The sequence below is a fragment of the Babylonia areolata genome, chromosome 22, assembly GCF_041734735.1.
Source record: "Babylonia areolata isolate BAREFJ2019XMU chromosome 22, ASM4173473v1, whole genome shotgun sequence".
In the NCBI taxonomy this organism is placed as follows: Eukaryota; Metazoa; Mollusca; class Gastropoda; order Neogastropoda; family Buccinidae; genus Babylonia; species Babylonia areolata.
Window position 1 is genome coordinate 6,603,204 of NC_134897.1, and position 17,862 is coordinate 6,621,065.

At 47.3% G+C, this 17,862-nt stretch overlaps 1 protein-coding gene across 4 annotated transcripts in view; it reads right to left on the reverse strand.

Moving 5' to 3' along the window:
• The window catches only part of LOC143297031 (polypeptide N-acetylgalactosaminyltransferase 13-like), a 40,111-nt gene extending 34,307 nt beyond the window's left edge, over positions 1-5,804 (reverse strand). Inside the window, exons 1-2 of one of the 4 annotated variants that reach the window (XM_076609188.1) lie at positions 5,670-5,786; positions 4,840-5,049 (exon numbers count right to left, since the gene is read on the reverse strand). The gene's annotated coding sequence lies outside the window, so the exon portion shown is untranslated. Of the gene's footprint in view, positions 1-4,839; positions 5,482-5,669 lie in introns of those variants that run through there. The other 3 variants (XM_076609193.1, XM_076609197.1, XM_076609187.1) reach the window with 3 other exon arrangements.
• Between the last annotated feature and the right edge of the window lie 12,058 nt (positions 5,805-17,862).

Sequence of the window (17,862 nt, forward strand, 5' to 3'; positions counted from 1 at the left end):
TAAATGCAGTTTGCATATAATTAGGCTTCATTATTTATTTTTTTGTGCCCATCCCAGAGGTGCAATATTGTTTTAAACAAGATGACTGGAAAGAACTGAATTTTTCCTATTTTTTATGCCTAATTTGGTGTCAACTGACAAAGTATTTGCAGAGAAAATGTCAATGTTAAAGTTTACCACGGACACACAGACACACACACACACACACACACACACACACACACAACCGAACACCGGGTTAAAACATAGACTCACTTTGTTTACACAAGTGAGTCAAAAACGACCGCATGGCCAATAGAGACACGGCACAGGAGGCAACAGAACCTCTCCTCGGCATCCATAGACGGCGACATGGAACGTGTATGCTGCCTACATACTTCATATATAAAACAGCTGCAGGCAGATGACAGGTTCATGCAAGAATTAAAACTCTTCGCAGTGACACTGGTTTTCAGTTTTTTCAGTTTTCAGTAGCTCAAGGAGGCGTCACTGCGTTCGGACAAATCCATATACGCTACACCACATCTGCCAAGCAGATGCCTGACCAGCAGCGTAACCCAACGCGCTTAGTCAGGCCTTGAGAGAAAAAAAAAGGTGAATAAATAATAGATAAGCTTACATAAATAAATAAATAAATAATTATGATATATGAAAAAAGGTAGTAGTAATGATAATAATAATAATATAATAATAAAATAATAATAATGATAAATAAATAAATAAATAAATAAGACAACAATGATGATAAATAAGCAAATAAATGTAAAACATGAAGACACACATTCACACATACACCCACACATGCATAACAGATATGCACCAAACATGCAGTTTCACAGATATAAAAGCACAGTCAAATACATATAAACGTACATGAGCTCCAACACACACACACACACACACACACACACATTACCCTGCACCTCCTCTACCCCTCTCCTCCACACACTCATTTCTAGTCTATGTATCGCAGCTTCCATGGCACACACACACACACACACACACACACACACACACACACACATAAGTGACACTGGACAATGCTGTATCGTTTGAGCCTGGTGTACGAAATACCATTACTATCACAGTACAGATTGTTGGACATAAGACAGTCATGAACGTTTAACAGTCCTGGGGTGAACCACATTAAGAGTATCAGTGCTGACACTGTGTGATACCCACTGGGGTAGACAACACTAAGAGTATCAGTGCCGGCACTGTGTGATACACACCGGGGTAGACCACACTAAGAGTATCAGTGCTGGCACTGTGTGATACACACCGGGGTAGACCACACTAAGAGTATCAGTGCTGGCACTGTGTGATACCCACTGGGGTAGACCACACTAAGAGTATCAGCGCTGACACTGTGTGATACCCACTGGGATAGACCACACTAAGAGTATCAGTGCTGGCACTGTGTGATACCCACTGGGGTAGATAGACCACACTAAGAGTATCAGTGCTGGCACTGTGTGATACCCACTGGGGTAGATAGACCACACTAAGAGTATCAGTGCTGGCACTGTGTGATACACACTGGGGTAGATAGACCACACTAAGAGTATCAGTGCTGGCACTGTGTGATACCCACTGGGGTAGATAGACCACACTAAGAGTATCAGTGCTGGCACTGTGTGATACCCACTGGGGTAGATAGACCACACTAAGAGTATCAGTGCTGGCACTGTGTGATACCCACTGGGGTAGACAACACTAAGAGTATCAGTGCTGGCACTGTGTGATACCCACTGGGGTAGATAGACCACACTAAGAGTATCAGTGCTGGTACTGTGTGATACACACTGCAACCAGGAGGCAGGTGGCAGCAAAGTTAAGACGCTCATCAGGCAATACAGAGTCCGTGAGGGGTTAGGACAGGGGAGTGGGTCCTGTGCCCTTAGGTCTGTACCCCCCCAAACCCCTGCCCTGCCCTGCCCCGCCCCCAGCAACCCCCACCCCCTACACACTCCTTTCCCTAAAGCAGTTTTTCTAGGTCTATATTCCTCAGGTCTATGTTGCCCCAGGTCTATGTTGCCTCAGGTCTATGTTGCCCCAGGTCTATGTTGCCTCAGGTCTATGTTGCCTCAGGTCTATGTTGCCTCAGGTCTATATTCCTCAGGTCTATGTTGCCCCAGGTCTATGTTGCCCCAGGTCTATGTTGCCTCAGGTCTATTTTCCCTCAGGTCTATATTCCTCAGGTCTATGTTGCCCCAGGTCTATGTTGCCTCAGGTCTATGTTGCCTCAGGTCTATATTCCTCAGGTCTATGTTGCCCCAGGTCTATGTTGCCTCAGTCTATGTTGCCCCAGGTCTATGTTGCCTCAGGTCTATGTTGCCCCAGGTCTATGTTGCCTCAGTCTATGTTGCCCCAGGTCTATATTCCTCAGGTCTATGTTGCCCCAGGTCTATGTTTCCTCAGGTCTATGTTGCCCCAGGTCTATGTTGCCTCAGGTCTATGTTGCCTCAGTCTATGTTGCCCCAGGTCTATGTTGCCCCAGGTCTATGTTGCCCCAGGTCTATGTTTCCTCAGGTCTATGTTGCCCCAGGTCTATGTTGGCCCAGGTCTATGTTGCCTCAGGTCTATGTTGCCCCAGGTCTATGTTTCCTCAGGTCTATGTTGCCCCAGGTCTATGTTGGCCCAGGTCTATGTTGCCTCAGGTCTATGTTGCCCCAGGTCTATGTTGCCCCAGGTCTATGTTGCCTCAGGTCTATGTTGCCTCAGGTCTATGTTGCCTCAGGTGTATGTTGCCCCAGGTCTAAGTTGCCCCAGGTCTATGTTGCCTCAGGTCTATGTTGCCCCAGGTCTATATTCCTCAGGTCTATGTTGCCCCAGGTCTATATTCCTCAGGTCTATGTTGCCTCAGGTCTATGTTGCCTCAGGTCTATGTTGCCCCAGGTCTATGTTGCCTCAGGTCTATGTTGCCTCAGGTCTATGTTGCCCCAGGTCTATATTCCTCAGGTCTATGTTGCCCCAGGTCTATATTCCTCAGGTCTATGTTGCCCCAGGTCTATGTTGCCGTTGCCCCAGGTCTATATTCCTCAGGTCTATGTTGCCCCAGGTCTATATTCCTCAGGTCTATGTTGCCCCAGGTCTATGTTGCCTCAGGTCTATGTTGCCTCAGGTCTATGTTGCCCCAGGTCTATGTTGCCCCAGGTCTATGTTGCCTCAGGTCTATGTTGCCTCAGGTCTATGTTGCCCCAGGTCTATATTCCTCAGGTCTATGTTGCCCCAGGTCTATATTCCTCAGGTCTATGTTGCCCCAGGTCTATGTTGCCTCAGGTCTATGTTGCCTCAGGTCTATGTTGCCCCAGGTCTATGTTGCCTCAGGTCTATGTTGCCCCAGGTCTATGTTGCCCCAGGTCTATGTTGCCCCAGGTCTATGTTGCCTCAGGTATATGTTGCCCCAGGTCTATGTTGCCTCAGGTCTATGTTGCCCAGGTCTATATTCGCAGGTCTATGTTGCCTCAGGTCTATGTTGCCTCAGGTCTATGTTGCCCCAGGTCTATGTTGCCCCAGGTCTATGTTGCCTCAGGTCTATGTTGCCTCAGGTCTATGTTGCCCCAGGTCTATGTTGCCCCAGGTCTATGTTGCCCCAGGTCTATGTTGCCCCAGGTCTATGTTGCCCCGAGTCTGTCTTTCCTCAGATCTTTGTTCCCCTGGTATATGTTCCACCAGACCTATATGTGTTTCATCATAAACACACTTTTGGGTAGTGGTCATTTATGGTTAGCAGTAGTCAGTAGTGGTCAGTGGTAAAAACAGGTGAAAAGTATATAAGAAAGTACTCATGATGTAAAGACAAATGTAAACACACGTTCGTGTAGTGATTTGTTCCGGACAGTGAATTGTCAAACCAGGTCACGAATTCTTAGCATTGCATGAATATCATAAAACGCCACATCCTGATAGCTTTTTGTGCAGTGGTCAGCTGTGATGAGCAGTGGTCAGCAATGGTCACTGGTCAAATTACCTGTGGGGTAATTCAGAACACTGATACGTTCCCTGGGGGATCTACACAACGGGGGTGGAGGGTGGGGGTGGGCTGGACGCTATATACGGGTTCAAAGTGTCCACCATGTGTGGACAACACAGCACCGTGTGGACAAAGTGCAGTGAATGCTGTGGTCACTACTTGTCGCGGTGACAGGGACTGACAGTGTAACCTGGGTGTGAGCACCCCCTGCCCGCTCCCTGGCCACAGAGGAATTCGTGCTGCTGGAGGCACAGAGACCTGACATTCGCCGTTCAGTTCAGCAGCAACAGCTGTCAGAATCCTGTGCTACCTTTGTGTCTCATCAACGTGATTATCCGTGCAAGACAATTCCGCTTTCACCCTTTTCTATTTTTTTTTAAGTAAGGGTTTTCTGCTATATGGCTGATATGACTTTCTCTGGGATGTCATAGGACTTCAGTGTCTTCAGAGTGATGGTTACACCATCAAATGCTTTGCTTAAGTTTATGAAGCTGACAGCAAGGGGTACTTAGTGTTCATAACACACACACACACACACACACACACACACACACACACTCACACACGCACACGCACACGCACACGTGTGTATGTATGTGTGTGTATGTGTGCATGTGTGCGCGTGTGTGTGTGCGGGCGCGTGTGTTTGTGTGTGTGTGTGTGTGTGTGTGTGTGTGTGTGTGTGTGTGTGTGTGTGTGTGTGTGTTTTGCTCTGAAATCGATCGAAGCAATATATATTTTCCAACCTTGCCCTCACTTTAACGTTACCAGTCGGAAGAAAATGCTCGAAAGTTTGTGCTGATATCGTTTAAAATGGTTTAACTGGCGACAGTAATGCTGGAAATACTTCGTGCAATACTCACCTCTGATAAAAGGAAGTGAATTCGCCCACAATTCAGATTCACCTCTGTCACTTCAGTAATCAGCCTCCGTTCACTTCTGTGACTGTTCCATCCAACACGCCGTATGTTCGTTTCTCTGTTGGTTCACGCCGAACATGCAGTACACAGAGACAGCCGTGGTCACCCCCTCACCCAGCAGACGTCCAGCTGACAGTGCAAGTTCTGAAGATCCTGTCGTACACTCAGATAATAGGAGGAAGGTGCCAGGATGGTAAAGACGCTTATCTTCCGATACAGTACCCGTGAGGGTCAGGGTTCTAATCCCGACTCTCGCCCTTTCTCCCACGTTTGACTGGAAAATCAAACTGAGCGTCTAGTCTTTCGGGTGAGAGGATAAACCGAGGCCCCGTAGGCAGTACCCGAAAAAGAAGCTGTGGCACCAAGTGTTGTCCTCTGGAGATATTCCGTACAAGAAATCCACTCTCACGGGTACACTGATATATAAACATGCACTCAAGGCGTGACAAGTACGTTGGGTTATGCTGCTGTCAGACATCTGCCCAACAGATGTGGTGTGGTGTCTCCTTGAGAACCTGAGACTGTGGTACAGTGGGCAGTACTTCAGAACACTGTCCCCTCTCACCACGCGGCTGTCTGTGGGAAAGGGGAGGTTTACCCCTGGCCATTTCAACAGACAGAGACTACCGCAATGAATGGTGGGTGGGTTCGGGTAGGTGGTGAGGACACAGATATACACAGGCACTTAGATTCAACAGGCACAGATGATCCACACACACACACACACACACACACACACACACACACACACACAAACAGAGCCAAGACTTTACCTGCACGCATTCTCAGGTCAACGAACACTTCCATCACACCCGCATTGCCCGCACTCAGTTGAGTGTTTCAGACAAAAAATGCACATCGTTTTGTGACTGAAAAAGGTGACTGAGAAAAAAAAACACACACACACACAAGCAGACACACACGTATAAACAAAACACGTGCACAGGGTTGTCAAAACGCACAATGATGGCCGTTATCTGAACGGCATTTGGCTGTAGTGAAGGATGATTGTAGGACAGTTGGTGGAAAAGCTCCGATCCATTACTCGAATGTGTGATTCCACTTTGTCCCCTTTTTATGTGCCAACTGACAGAAAAGGGTTTGTGTTGTGCTGTGTTGCGTCGTGTTGCGTTGCGTTGCGTTGCGTTGTGTTGTGTTGTGTTGTGTTGCGTTGTGTTGCGTTGTGTTGTGTTGTGTTGTGTTGCGTTGCGTTGCGTCGCGTTGCGTTGTGTTGCGTTGTGTTGCGTAGCGTTGCGTTGCGTTGCGTTGCGTTGCGTTGCGTTGCGTTGCGTTGCGTTGTGTTGCGTTGTGTTGCGTTGCGTTGTGTTGTGTTGTGTTGTGTTGTGCTGTGTTGTGCTGTGTTGCGTTGCGTTGTGTAGTGTTGTGCTGTGTTGCGTCGCGTTGCGTTGTGTTGCGTTGTGTTGTGCTGTGTTGTGCTGTGTTGCGTTGTGTTGTGTTGCGTTGCGTTGTGTACTGTTGTGCTGTGTTGCGTCGCGTTGCGTTGTGTTGCGTTGTGTTGTGTTGTGCTGTGTTGTGCTGTGTTGCGTTGTGTTGCGTTGCGTTGTGTTGTGTTGTGTTGCGTTGCGTTGCGTTGGGCTTTGTTGTGTTGTGTTGCGTTGTGTTGTGTTGCGTTGTGTTGCGTTGCGTTGCGTTGCGTTGCGTTGGGCTTTGTTGTGTTGTGTTGCGTTGTGTTGCGTTGCGTTGCGTTGCGTTGTGTTGTGTTGTGTTGTGTTGTGTTGCGTTGCGTTGCGTTGCGTTGCGTTGTGTTGTGTTGTGTTGCGTTGTGTTGTGTTGTGTTGTGTTGCGTTGTGTTGAGTTGTGTTGCGTTGTGTTATGCTGTGTTGTGTTGTGTTGTGTTGTGTTGTGTTGTGTTGTGTTGCGTTGTGTTATGCTGTGTTGTGTTGTGTTGTGTTGCGTTGTGTTGTGTTGTGTTGTGTTATGCTGTGTCACAATGCTCCCGGGTGGTGACATGGTATGATTTTTGTAGACACATTGACACACACTGCACTAGTTTGTTTTCAAGAGCCAACAGATTGCCAAGGGATACAGCTCACAACATCAGGTACAGCATCTTCGCTGCCACATAAATTGCGTTTCAACATCAGTGTCCACAGAAAATGTAAAACCCGTATCATACACTGGCGCCGAGCGCCTGTCCCGACGATATCTGAGGGTAGATCGGGACCTTTAGCCGTGGCGCCACCGACCGATAGAGATAACGGTGTTTGGTGGCGGTGTTACCAGCTGAATTAATGCCTCCGCTGAATTGTCGCCGGCGACAGTTGGCGGAGCTCAGTTAACCGCTGACTTATCGCAAGTCCAATGATTTGTCGCCTGGTTAACAGACCTCTGCTGAATTGTCGCCAGGTTAACAGACCTCCGCTGAATTGTCGCCAGGTTAACAGACCTCCGCTGAATTGTCGCCAGGTTAACAGACCTCCGCTGAATTGTCGCCAGGTTAACAGACCTCTGCTGAATTGTCGCCGAATCCCCTTTATTTCTTTTCTCTTTCTTTCTTTACTTCCTTCCCCAATTTCGTTTTTCATTGCTTTCTTTTTCTTTCTTTCATTCCGCGCTTCTTCGTTGCTTTCTGTCTCATTCTTTCTGAACTTCCTTTCGTCTTCAGCATCATCAACACACAGCACAACAAACAGCGACAATTTGGCGTTTACTAAATAACCGCTGATTTGTCGCCGATGAGCCGAATAATCGCCGATCGGCAAGTCAGCGGTTACCTGAGCTCCGCCAAAATTGTCGACGGCGTCAATTCAGCGGAGGCGACAATTCAGCGGGTAACACGGGTAAGGTGAGTGTTGTTGGGTGGGTGGCCAGTGCGACAGGTTTGGTGAGCATGGCAGTCGTCTCTGTCTGTCTGCCCGTCTCTCTCTCTCTCTCTCTCTCTCTCTCTCTCTCTCTCGTGAATGTCTATCGCTCAGAGGATTCGGTGTTAAAAAAGCTGTTCAACTGCACTTTATAAATTAAAATCTGTTCGATCGCTCTCCCCATCCCACTACCCTACCCCAACTCAGTGTGTGTGTGTGTGTGTGTGTGTGTGTGTGTGTGTGTGTGTAGGTGTGTGTGTGTGTGTGTGTGTGTGTGTGTGTGTGTGTGTGTGTGTGTGTGTAGGTGTGTGTGTGTGTATGTGTGTATGTGTGTGTGTGTGTGTGTGTGTAGGTGTGTGTGTAGGTGTGTGTGTGTGTATGTGTGTGTGTGTGTGTGTGTGTAGGTGTGTGTGTAGGTGTGTGTGTGTGTGTATGTGTGTGTGTGTGTGTGTGTGTGTGTGTGTGTGTGTGTAGGTGTGTGTGTAGGTGTGTGTGTGTGTATGTGTGTATGTGTGTGTGTGTGTGTGTGTAGGTGTGTGTGTACGTGTGTGTGTGTGTGTGTGTGTGTGTGTGTGTGTGTGTGTGTGTAGGTGTGTGTGTGTGTGTATGTGTGTATGTGTGTGTGTGTGTGTGTGTGTGTGTGTGTGTGTACGTGTGTGTGTACGTGTGTGTGTGTGTGTGTGTGTGTGTGTGTGTAGGTGTGTATGTGTGTGTGTGTGTGTGTGTGTGTGTGTGTGTGTAGGTGTGTGTGTACGTGTGTGTGTGTGTGTGTGTGCGTGTGTGTGTGTGTGTGTGTGTAGGTGTGTATGTGTGTGTGTGTGTGTGTAGGTGTGTGTGTGTGTGTGTGTGTGTGTGTGTAGGTGTGTGTGTGTGTGTGTGTGTGTGTGTGTGTGTGTAGGTGTGTGTGTGTGTATGTGTGTATGTGTGTGTGTGTGTGTGTGTGTAGGTGTGTGTGTACGTGTGTGTGTGTGTGTGTGTGTGTGTGTGTGTGTGTGTGTGTGTGTGTGTGTGTGTAGGTGTGTGTGTGTGTGTGTGTGTGTGTGTGTAGGTGTGTGTGTACGTGTGTGTGTGTGTGTGTGTGCGCGCGTGAGGGTCAACGCCAGAGGTCATACCTGTCCATGCGCAAACACACACACGTACGCACGCGCGTGCACTATTAGTAAACACACGCTCGTCTTTCCATTTAGATGATTTGATCGTGGAAAAGCTGACAACAGGTGTGTTGATGAAACTCTCTCCACCATTCCACCCGCCCTCATTGGCACTATCTTATGTTCCACATGTATTTGCCGATAGGTTCTATTTCTTCTGCGGTCCCTAAGCACACTTCTCTCTGTGCACCAGATGCAAACCTGTCATCAATAAATCAATAGGGATCCTAATGCATGCTGCGGACAAAGGGGCAGTGACGTCATCTTGGTCGTGTCCAGGGCATGACAAATGACAAATGTTTTATTGAGGGAAGAATGGATAAGCTGGAATCTTTTTTACACCATGCCCTCACACAAGCATACACACACATACACACATTGTAATAAATGAAATGAGTAATAATTGACATAGAACAAACCAAATAGATAATAATAGTTACATAAATGGATGAATCAAAGACTACAATTACGGAAACATGAAAATCATACAAAACATTGCCACATGAAAATCTTCAAACACACACGTGTGTGCACACACAGGCATCATACACATAATCTCGAACACACAAGTGTACAGAGATACACACGCATACTTACACTCGCCGATTTTCCTTGCTTACACATTGTTGGAGAACAATTAATCAAAGTACGTTGGCTTACTAGGATATCATATGCTTTGATTTTGCTGGTACTAATTACATTTGTTTTATACGCTTTTTTGAAAGTTTCTATGGTAGATCTATTTCTAAGATACTCGTGGATTTCATTCCACAGTTTACCACCGGAATAAGTGAGAGAGAACATGACAAGGTTAGTTCTGGGACGAGGAGCATGACACAGGGAGGCGATACCCAGTCCTCTCCTTCCGCCGTGTAGTCAGGTCACCATCCACCCCTGGGTGCCGTGTAGTCAGGTCACCATCCACCCCTGGGTGCCGTGTAGTCAGGTCACCATTCACCCCTGAGTGCCGTGTAGTCAGGTCACCATCCACCCCTGGGTACCGTGTAGTCAATTCACCATCCACCCCTGGGTGCCGTGTAGTCCCTGGGTGCCGTGTAGTCAGGTCACCATTCACCCCTGGGTGCCGTGTAGTCAGGTCACCATCCACCCCTGGGTGCCGTGTAGTCCCTGGGTGCCGTGTAGTCAGGTCACAACTGGGTGCCGTGTAGTCAGGTCACCATCCACCCCTGAGTGCCGTGTAGTCAGGTCACCATCCACCCCTGGGTGCCGTGTAGTCAGGTCACCATCCACCCCTGGGTGCCGTGTAGTCAGGTCACCATTCACCCCTGGGTGCCGTGTAGTCAGGTCACCATCCACCCCAGGGTGCCGTGTAGTCAGGTCACCATCCACCCCAGGGTGCCGTGTAGTCTGGTCACCATCCACCCCTGGGTGCCGTGTAGTCAGGTCACCATCCACCCCTGAGTGCCGTGTAGTCAGGTCACCATCCACCCCTGGGTGCCGTGTAGTCAGGTCACCATCCACCCTGGGTGCCGTGTAGTCAGGTCACCATCCACCCTGGGTGCCGTGTAGTCAGGTCACCATCCACCCCTGGGTGCCGTGTAGTCAGGTCACCATCCACCCCCTGGGTGCCGTGTAGTCAGGTCACCATCCACCCTGGGTGCCGTGTAGTCAAGTCACCATCCACCCCTGGGTGCCGTGTAGTCAGGTCACCATCCACCCTGGGTGCCGTGTAGTCAGGTCACCATCCACCCCCTGGGTGCCGTGTAGTCAGGTCACCATCCACCCCTGGGTGCCGTGTAGTCAGGTCACCATCCACCCCTGTGTGCCGTGTAGTCAGGTCACCATCCACCCCTGGGTGCCGTGTAGTCAGGTCACCATCCACCCCTGGGTGCCGTGTAGTCCCTGGGTGCCGTGTAGTCAGGTCACCATCCACCCCTGGGTGCCGTGTAGTCCCTGGGTGCTGTGTAGTCAGGTCACCATCCACCCCTGGGTGCCGTGTAGTCAGGTCACCATCCACCCCTGGGTGCCGTGTAGTCAGGTCACCATCCACCCCTGAGTGCCGTGTAGTCAATTCACCATCCACCCCTGAGTGCCGTGTAGTCAGGTCACCATCCACTCCTGGGTGCCGTGTAGTCAGGTCACCATCCACCCCTGGGTGCCGTGTAGTCAGGTCACCATCCACCCCTGGGTGCCGTGTAGTCAGGTCACCATCCACCCCTGTGTGCCGTGTAGTCAGGTCACCATCCACCCCTGGGTGCCGTGTAGTCAGGTCACCATCCACCCCTGGGTGCCGTGTAGTCCCTGGGTGCCGTGTAGTCAGGTCACCATCCACCCCTGGGTGCCGTGTAGTCCCTGGGTGCTGTGTAGTCAGGTCACCATCCACCCCTGGGTGCCGTGTAGTCAGGTCACCATCCACCCCTGGGTGCCGTGTAGTCAGGTCACCATCCACCCCTGAGTGCCGTGTAGTCAATTCACCATCCACCCCTGAGTGCCGTGTAGTCAGGTCACCATCCACCCCTGGGTGCCGTGTAGTCAGGTCACCATCCACCCCTGGGTGCCGTGTAGTCAGGTCACCATCCACCCCTGGGTGCCGTGTAGTCAGGTCACCATCCACCCCTGAGTGCCGTGTAGTCAGGTCACCATCCACCCCTGGGTGCCGTGTAGTCAGGTCACCATCCACCCCTGGGTACCGTGTAGTCAATTCACCATCCACCCCTGAGTGCCGTGTAGTCAGGTCACCATCCACCCCTGGGTACCGTGTAGTCAATTCACCATCCACCCCTGGGTGCCGTGTAGTCAGGTCACCATCCACCCTGGGTGCCGTGTAGTCAGGTCACCATCCACCCCCTGGGTGCCGTGTAGTCAGGTCACCATCCACCCTGGGTGCCGTGTAGTCAGGTCACCATCCACCCCTGGGTGCCGTGTAGTCAGGTCACCATCCACCCCTGGGTGCCGTGTAGTCAGGTCACCATTCACCCCTGAGTGCCGTGTAGTCAGGTCACCATCCACCCCTGGGTGCCGTGTAGTCAGGTCACCATCCACCCTGGGTGCCGTGTAGTCAGGTCACCATCCACCCCTGGGTGCCGTGTAGTCAGGTCACAACTGGGTGCCGTGTAGTCAGGTCACCATCCACCCTGGGTGCCGTGTAGTCAGCTCACCATCCACCCCTGGGTACCGTGTAGTCAATTCACCATCCACCCCTGGGTGCCGTGTAGTCAGGTCACCATCCACCCCTGGGTGCCGTGTAGTCAGGTCACCATCCACCCCTGGGTGCCGTGTAGTCAGGTCACCATCCACCCCTGTGTGCCGTGTAGTCAGGTCACCATCCACCCCTGTGTGCCGTGTAGTCAGGTCACCATCCACCCCAGGGTGCCGTGTAGTCAGGTCACCATTCACCCCTGGGTGCCATGAGGGACAGCGGATCAAACTGCCTTTCCCAACAACTTTGGTTCAATAAAACAGTTTCCATGTTCCTACATGTGCATAAAACTGCAAGCAAAGGGAACAAACTCCTGCGGTATTTCCGGCTGTGTCCGCACATGTCAGTTTGGAGGGAAATGGTTGATTGATATATATTTCCAGAGGGTTTTTTTCTGCATTATTTGTAAACTCCTTAGCGTTCACTTGGGTTAAGCAGGTGTGGTTTAGCGTATATGGATCTATTCCCACGCTTTGGTGCCTCCTGAAAACTTGAAATTTAAACTAAGTTGTGTTGTAGTCCCAAGGAAAATTATACCGTGTGATGAGGCAATGCATTGTAAATATAGCACTATTCTTTCTTCTTCTTACTCTTCGTTCGTGGGCTGCAACTCCCATGTTCACTCTTAGGTATCACGGGTGGGCTATTACGTGTATGACCGTTTTTACCCCGTTTTCGGGGGTTGTGCAGGCTGGGTATGTTCTTGTTTCTATAACCCACCGAACGCTGACACGGATTACAGGATCTTTAACGTGCGTATTTGATCTTCTGCTTGCGTGTAACATACGGTACTAGCAGGTCTGCACATAAAATTATGTTGATCTGGGAGATCGGAAAAATCTCCACCCTTTACACACGAGACGCCGTTACCGAGATTCGAACCCGGTACCGTCACATTGAAAGTCCAACGCTGTAACCACTCGGCTATTGAGCCCGTTGCACTGTTCTTTCATTTCTTATGGGAAAAAAGAAAAACTGAAAAGAAAGAAACACACGCATCAGAATATGAGAATACTGTTGTTGATGGAACAGCCATAGAGAGCCAGAGACAGAGAGAGATACACAGAGAAAGCTAATTCCCTCTCCAAAGATCGGCTTGCCATAGGAGGGTTTGACTCAAAACCTGCGCACAGATAAGAAACCTATAGTAGACACTTATCACGGCCTTACAAAAACGGCTGTCCTAAAAGGTAAGAACGTCCTCGCTGAAACTTCTCTGTTTGTGTCCCTGTCTGTCTGTCTGCCTGTCTGTCTGTCTGTCTGTCTGTCTGTCTCTCTCTCTCTCCCTAACTCTCTTTCTCCCTCTCTTCTTCCCATCCCTGTTTCTCTTCCCATCCCTGTTTCTCTTCCCATTCTCTCTCTCTCTCTCTCTCTCTCTCTCTCTCTCTTATATTTTTCTTTCCATTTTTGGTTTCTGTTTCTAAATACAGGCTTGTTACTTGTTAGTAGTAGTAGTAGTAGTAGTGTCATTATCATTATCTTCTTCATCATCATCATCTTTATCATTGTCAATATCATTATCATGACAATTGATGGGTCCAGTTGTTTCATTTCAGTCAGTCTAAAAAAAAAAAAACGAGCGTGAAGGAACCAACTGAAAATGTCTCTGATCTTGTACATCATTTATTTTGGTTATTACCGCAGATGATGTTACAGAAGACAGTTATTCTACTTTTCAGCTGGACAGCAATAAAGGCGTAATGTTATTTGTTGTCGTCGTTATTTCTTTTCTTTTTTTTTCTTTTTTTACTGACCATCAAACACACTGACACTGACCGTTAGGGCCTGATTGTCCACTAAGGACCGAAACACGGGTCGCACTTGTAAGCGGAGTGGGAAGGGGGGGAAGGGGGTGCCGACCAAGGACATAACGGGGAACGAACTGGACTTGGCTGTCCACTGCTCCACTGCCGCTTGACCAGTGACAAGGGCGGAGACTTTCGTTTCGTTGTCGAACCCGTTTGGAGCTTTCCGTTTTAATGGTCAGGGTGATACATGACACACCTCTGGACACAGGGACGTGTTCAGACCACAGGGGACCTGGTCTGTTAAAGGTGTCCTTCAGAAATTAAGGTGCAACGATTAATGATAAACAACAACCATCTCTTTCTGTCTCTGAATTTTTCTCACCCCCACCCCCCACACTCCCCTTCCTCTCTCTTTCTCTCTCTCCCGCACCCCCTCTCTCTCTCTCTCTCGAATATCTCGGTCTATCTGTCTATTCATCTCTTTGCATGGGCATACGAACACACCACTCACGCTCACAGACACACGCACACTGGTACACATACACCTGGGCGCACTGACATGAAACACATTTTTGTGCTTTTTTTTTAAACTGGTAGATATAGATATTTTTATTCGCTTAAAAGAAATTTCCAGGGATAAATTGTCACGAATAGATATAGCTCGAACACTACTAAGTGCATTATCTGTTCATCATTCAGAAACTATTGAGAAAATTAAGAACACTTTTTATACAATTGTTTGATTATAAAGATAAAAACACAAGCTGGTACATGTGACGATGCTATATAATTGTCGTACGACAAAGACTGAGATGTCATTATAAACCAAGCGAAACGCATAGCAGAAACAATTCACAGTAAGAAAAAATAATGATAATTAAATATTTACAAAGTATGTACGCGCGCGTGCGTGTGTGCGTGTGTGTGTGTGTGTGTGTGCGCGTGTGCATGTTGAGGTTGCACAGAAGTGCATGCCTCTGGTGTATCTATGACATACTGTCGGTGAAAGAAATTTATTAAATAAACCCTCCACCTTTCCCCATCTCTGCAGGACTTATCTGCTGACTGGACAGTAAAATTGGTGTTGGCGCAGCTGCCCCTCTCTCTCCAGGTCATCGGACACACACACACACACACACACACACACACACACACAAATAAATGAAGAAATAAATAAATTAGGTGTCAGCAGAGACGCCGCGCTGTATGAAAGGGAGACCAATGTTGCAAGACTGTTGTGATATTTATTTCCGTGGATGTTTCCCTTGGACCGCGTTTCTGCTGGGATGGTGAGTGTGCGTGCGCGAAGATAAAACTCACACACGTTTTCACGTATCCGCGCACCAGTACACACACACACACACACACACACAGGCACAAATGTTTTATATAAAATAAAATTTAAAAAAGAAGAAGAAACGAAGATGTGAGCGTAACTAGATATGTTGCTATGTACACACTCTGTGCATTCTAAAAAAAAAAAGGGAAGAACTCCTTTTTGCATGACTGAAAGTTTGGGTAAATAACCCTTATTTTCATTCCAACATATATCATTCCTACGTTCACTGTCTTTTCTTTCGGCTATCATGTGTGTACATGTGCACCTCAAATGTTTACATGCGGGAGGTCTTTGAGTCTCTCTCGCTCTCTTTACACACACACACACACGAACGCACACTTTAACACACACGCACGTGCGCACGCACACGCACACGCACACGCACGGAAGTGCTGTGGTCGTTGAGCACTGCCTGGTGGGAGACGGGTTGACCTCTGGTGACAGCTGGAGGGCTGTTGGAGATGGTTTGGGGGAAGGGGGGGGATTCCCTAGCGACACTGCTGGAGGGGGGAGGATGACGAGGGACTGTTTGACGTGGTGGGGGTCTTTGCTGGCTGACCATCAGGGACGGGGAGGGGGTGGAGGGGGGGGGGGGGGGGGTGCTGATTAGCACTGCCAGCCCCGAGGGGCGTGGGTGTGGGGGTGGGGGTGGGAGTGTTTGGCTGGTCCACTGCCTGGGAAGGTTTGGTCAGCAGTGGAGATGTTTGACACCTTTAAGAAAGAAACACACACACGCGGTCATTAGTGTCAGCCACTGGTTGAGTGAGGCAACCATCACACGGCCGCCCTTGTCCCGATCTTGGCCACCTACCCTACCTACAGCAGGCTGATGGCTATGGGCGTCACCTCTTCAGGCAGTGCTGGCAGGTCTGAAGAACTTTTTTTCGCACATTCATCTAAAACTCGAAAAAACGTTAACTTTTCAGGTCAGAATCAGCCAGAATTTCACATGCATATTATGTATGTGTATATATATATATATATATATATATATATATATATATATATATCATAGTATATCACATATATATTCCATAGGAAAAACAAATCAAACTGCACGCAGGGAAAAATATTTAAAAAAAACTGGGTGGCGCTATAGTGTAGTGATGCGCTCTCCCTGGGGACAGCAGCCCGAATTTCACACAGAAAAATCTGTTGTGATAAAAAGAAATACAAATACAAATATTTGGTGTGTGTATGTGTGTTTACAGGACACAGAATACAGAATACTTTATTATCTCAACAAGACAAATTCATTTGTGGTGTAAAACACATAAACATTACAGGAGAATCACAGTCATTCAACATGTATACATAAAAGACATAAAATGTTTAGATTGCAACCCATGCGTACCACAAATAATCACAGTAGACAACAACAGCAACAACAGAAACCTTTAAAAGGTAGAGTAAATCATACGTACATCATCACAGCCATACATGTGCAATATAAAATCAATGAAAGAATAGGACTAAAACAGGCATAAAAAGCATACTAAAAGTAGACATAAGACATGTAATAACAAAAAGCATACTAAAAGTAGACATAAGACATGTAACAACAAAAGGCATAATAAAAGTAGACATAAGACATGTAATAACAAAAAGTAGACATAAGACATGTAATAACAAAAGCATACTAAAAGTAGACATAAGACATGCAATAACAAAAAGCATACTAAAAGTAGACATAAGACATGCAATAACAAAAAGCATACTAAAAGTAGACATAAGACATGTAATAACAAAAAGCATACTAAAAGTAGACATAAGACATGCAATAACAAAAAGCATACTAAAAGTAGACATAAGACATGTAATAACAAAACCATACTAAAAGTAGACATAAGACATGTAATAACAAAAAGCATACTAAAAGTAGACATAAGACATGTAATAACAAAAAGCATACTAAAAGTAGACATAAGACATGTAATAACAAAAAAAACATACTAAAAGTAGACATAAGACATGCAATAACAAAAAGCATACTAAAAGTAGACATAAGACATGTAATAACAATGCAATTCAACAATACTTTGATTTAATATGCCACATTCCACATACACACACTCTGGCATACATTTTTTTTTTTATTACAAATCTGAATATAAATTATTGCTATTTAATAGCTGATTTGAGGTTGGAATAAAGCCGCATTTGGTTCTGTTTGTTTTATATTTTAGGACACAGAAGCGTTTGCCTGAAGGTAAGAGCTGGTAACAACTTTCCAGTGTATGGCTGCTGTCACCAGAAATGCGTTTGGCTTTCTGTCATACTCTGACATTATACAGTTCACTCAAGCTAGCTGTCTTGTCCCATTCCCACGACTTCACTACACACATTCACAGTCTTGTTCAGTATATTCTTATTCTTCACAGCGAGACCACCATACCATCATATAAGAGAAAGTTAACACAGATTCAATAAAATATCTATAAAATCCTTGAAGTACTTTCGAATGAAATCTGATGTTTCTGAGTTTCTACAGACAATATATGCGAGGCTAGCATTTTTTGTGAATAAAATTTGTATTAGGAGTAAAAATTCAGCTTATGATCAATAACACTTACGAGGTATTTATATTCATGCACTCTTTCAACCTTTACATCATTGATGAACAGGTCAGGAACTGGAGAGGCGCGTGTGTGCGAGTATGTGTGTGTGTGCACACATGTGTATATATATATATATATATATATATATATATATATATATATATATATATATATATATTGTATATATA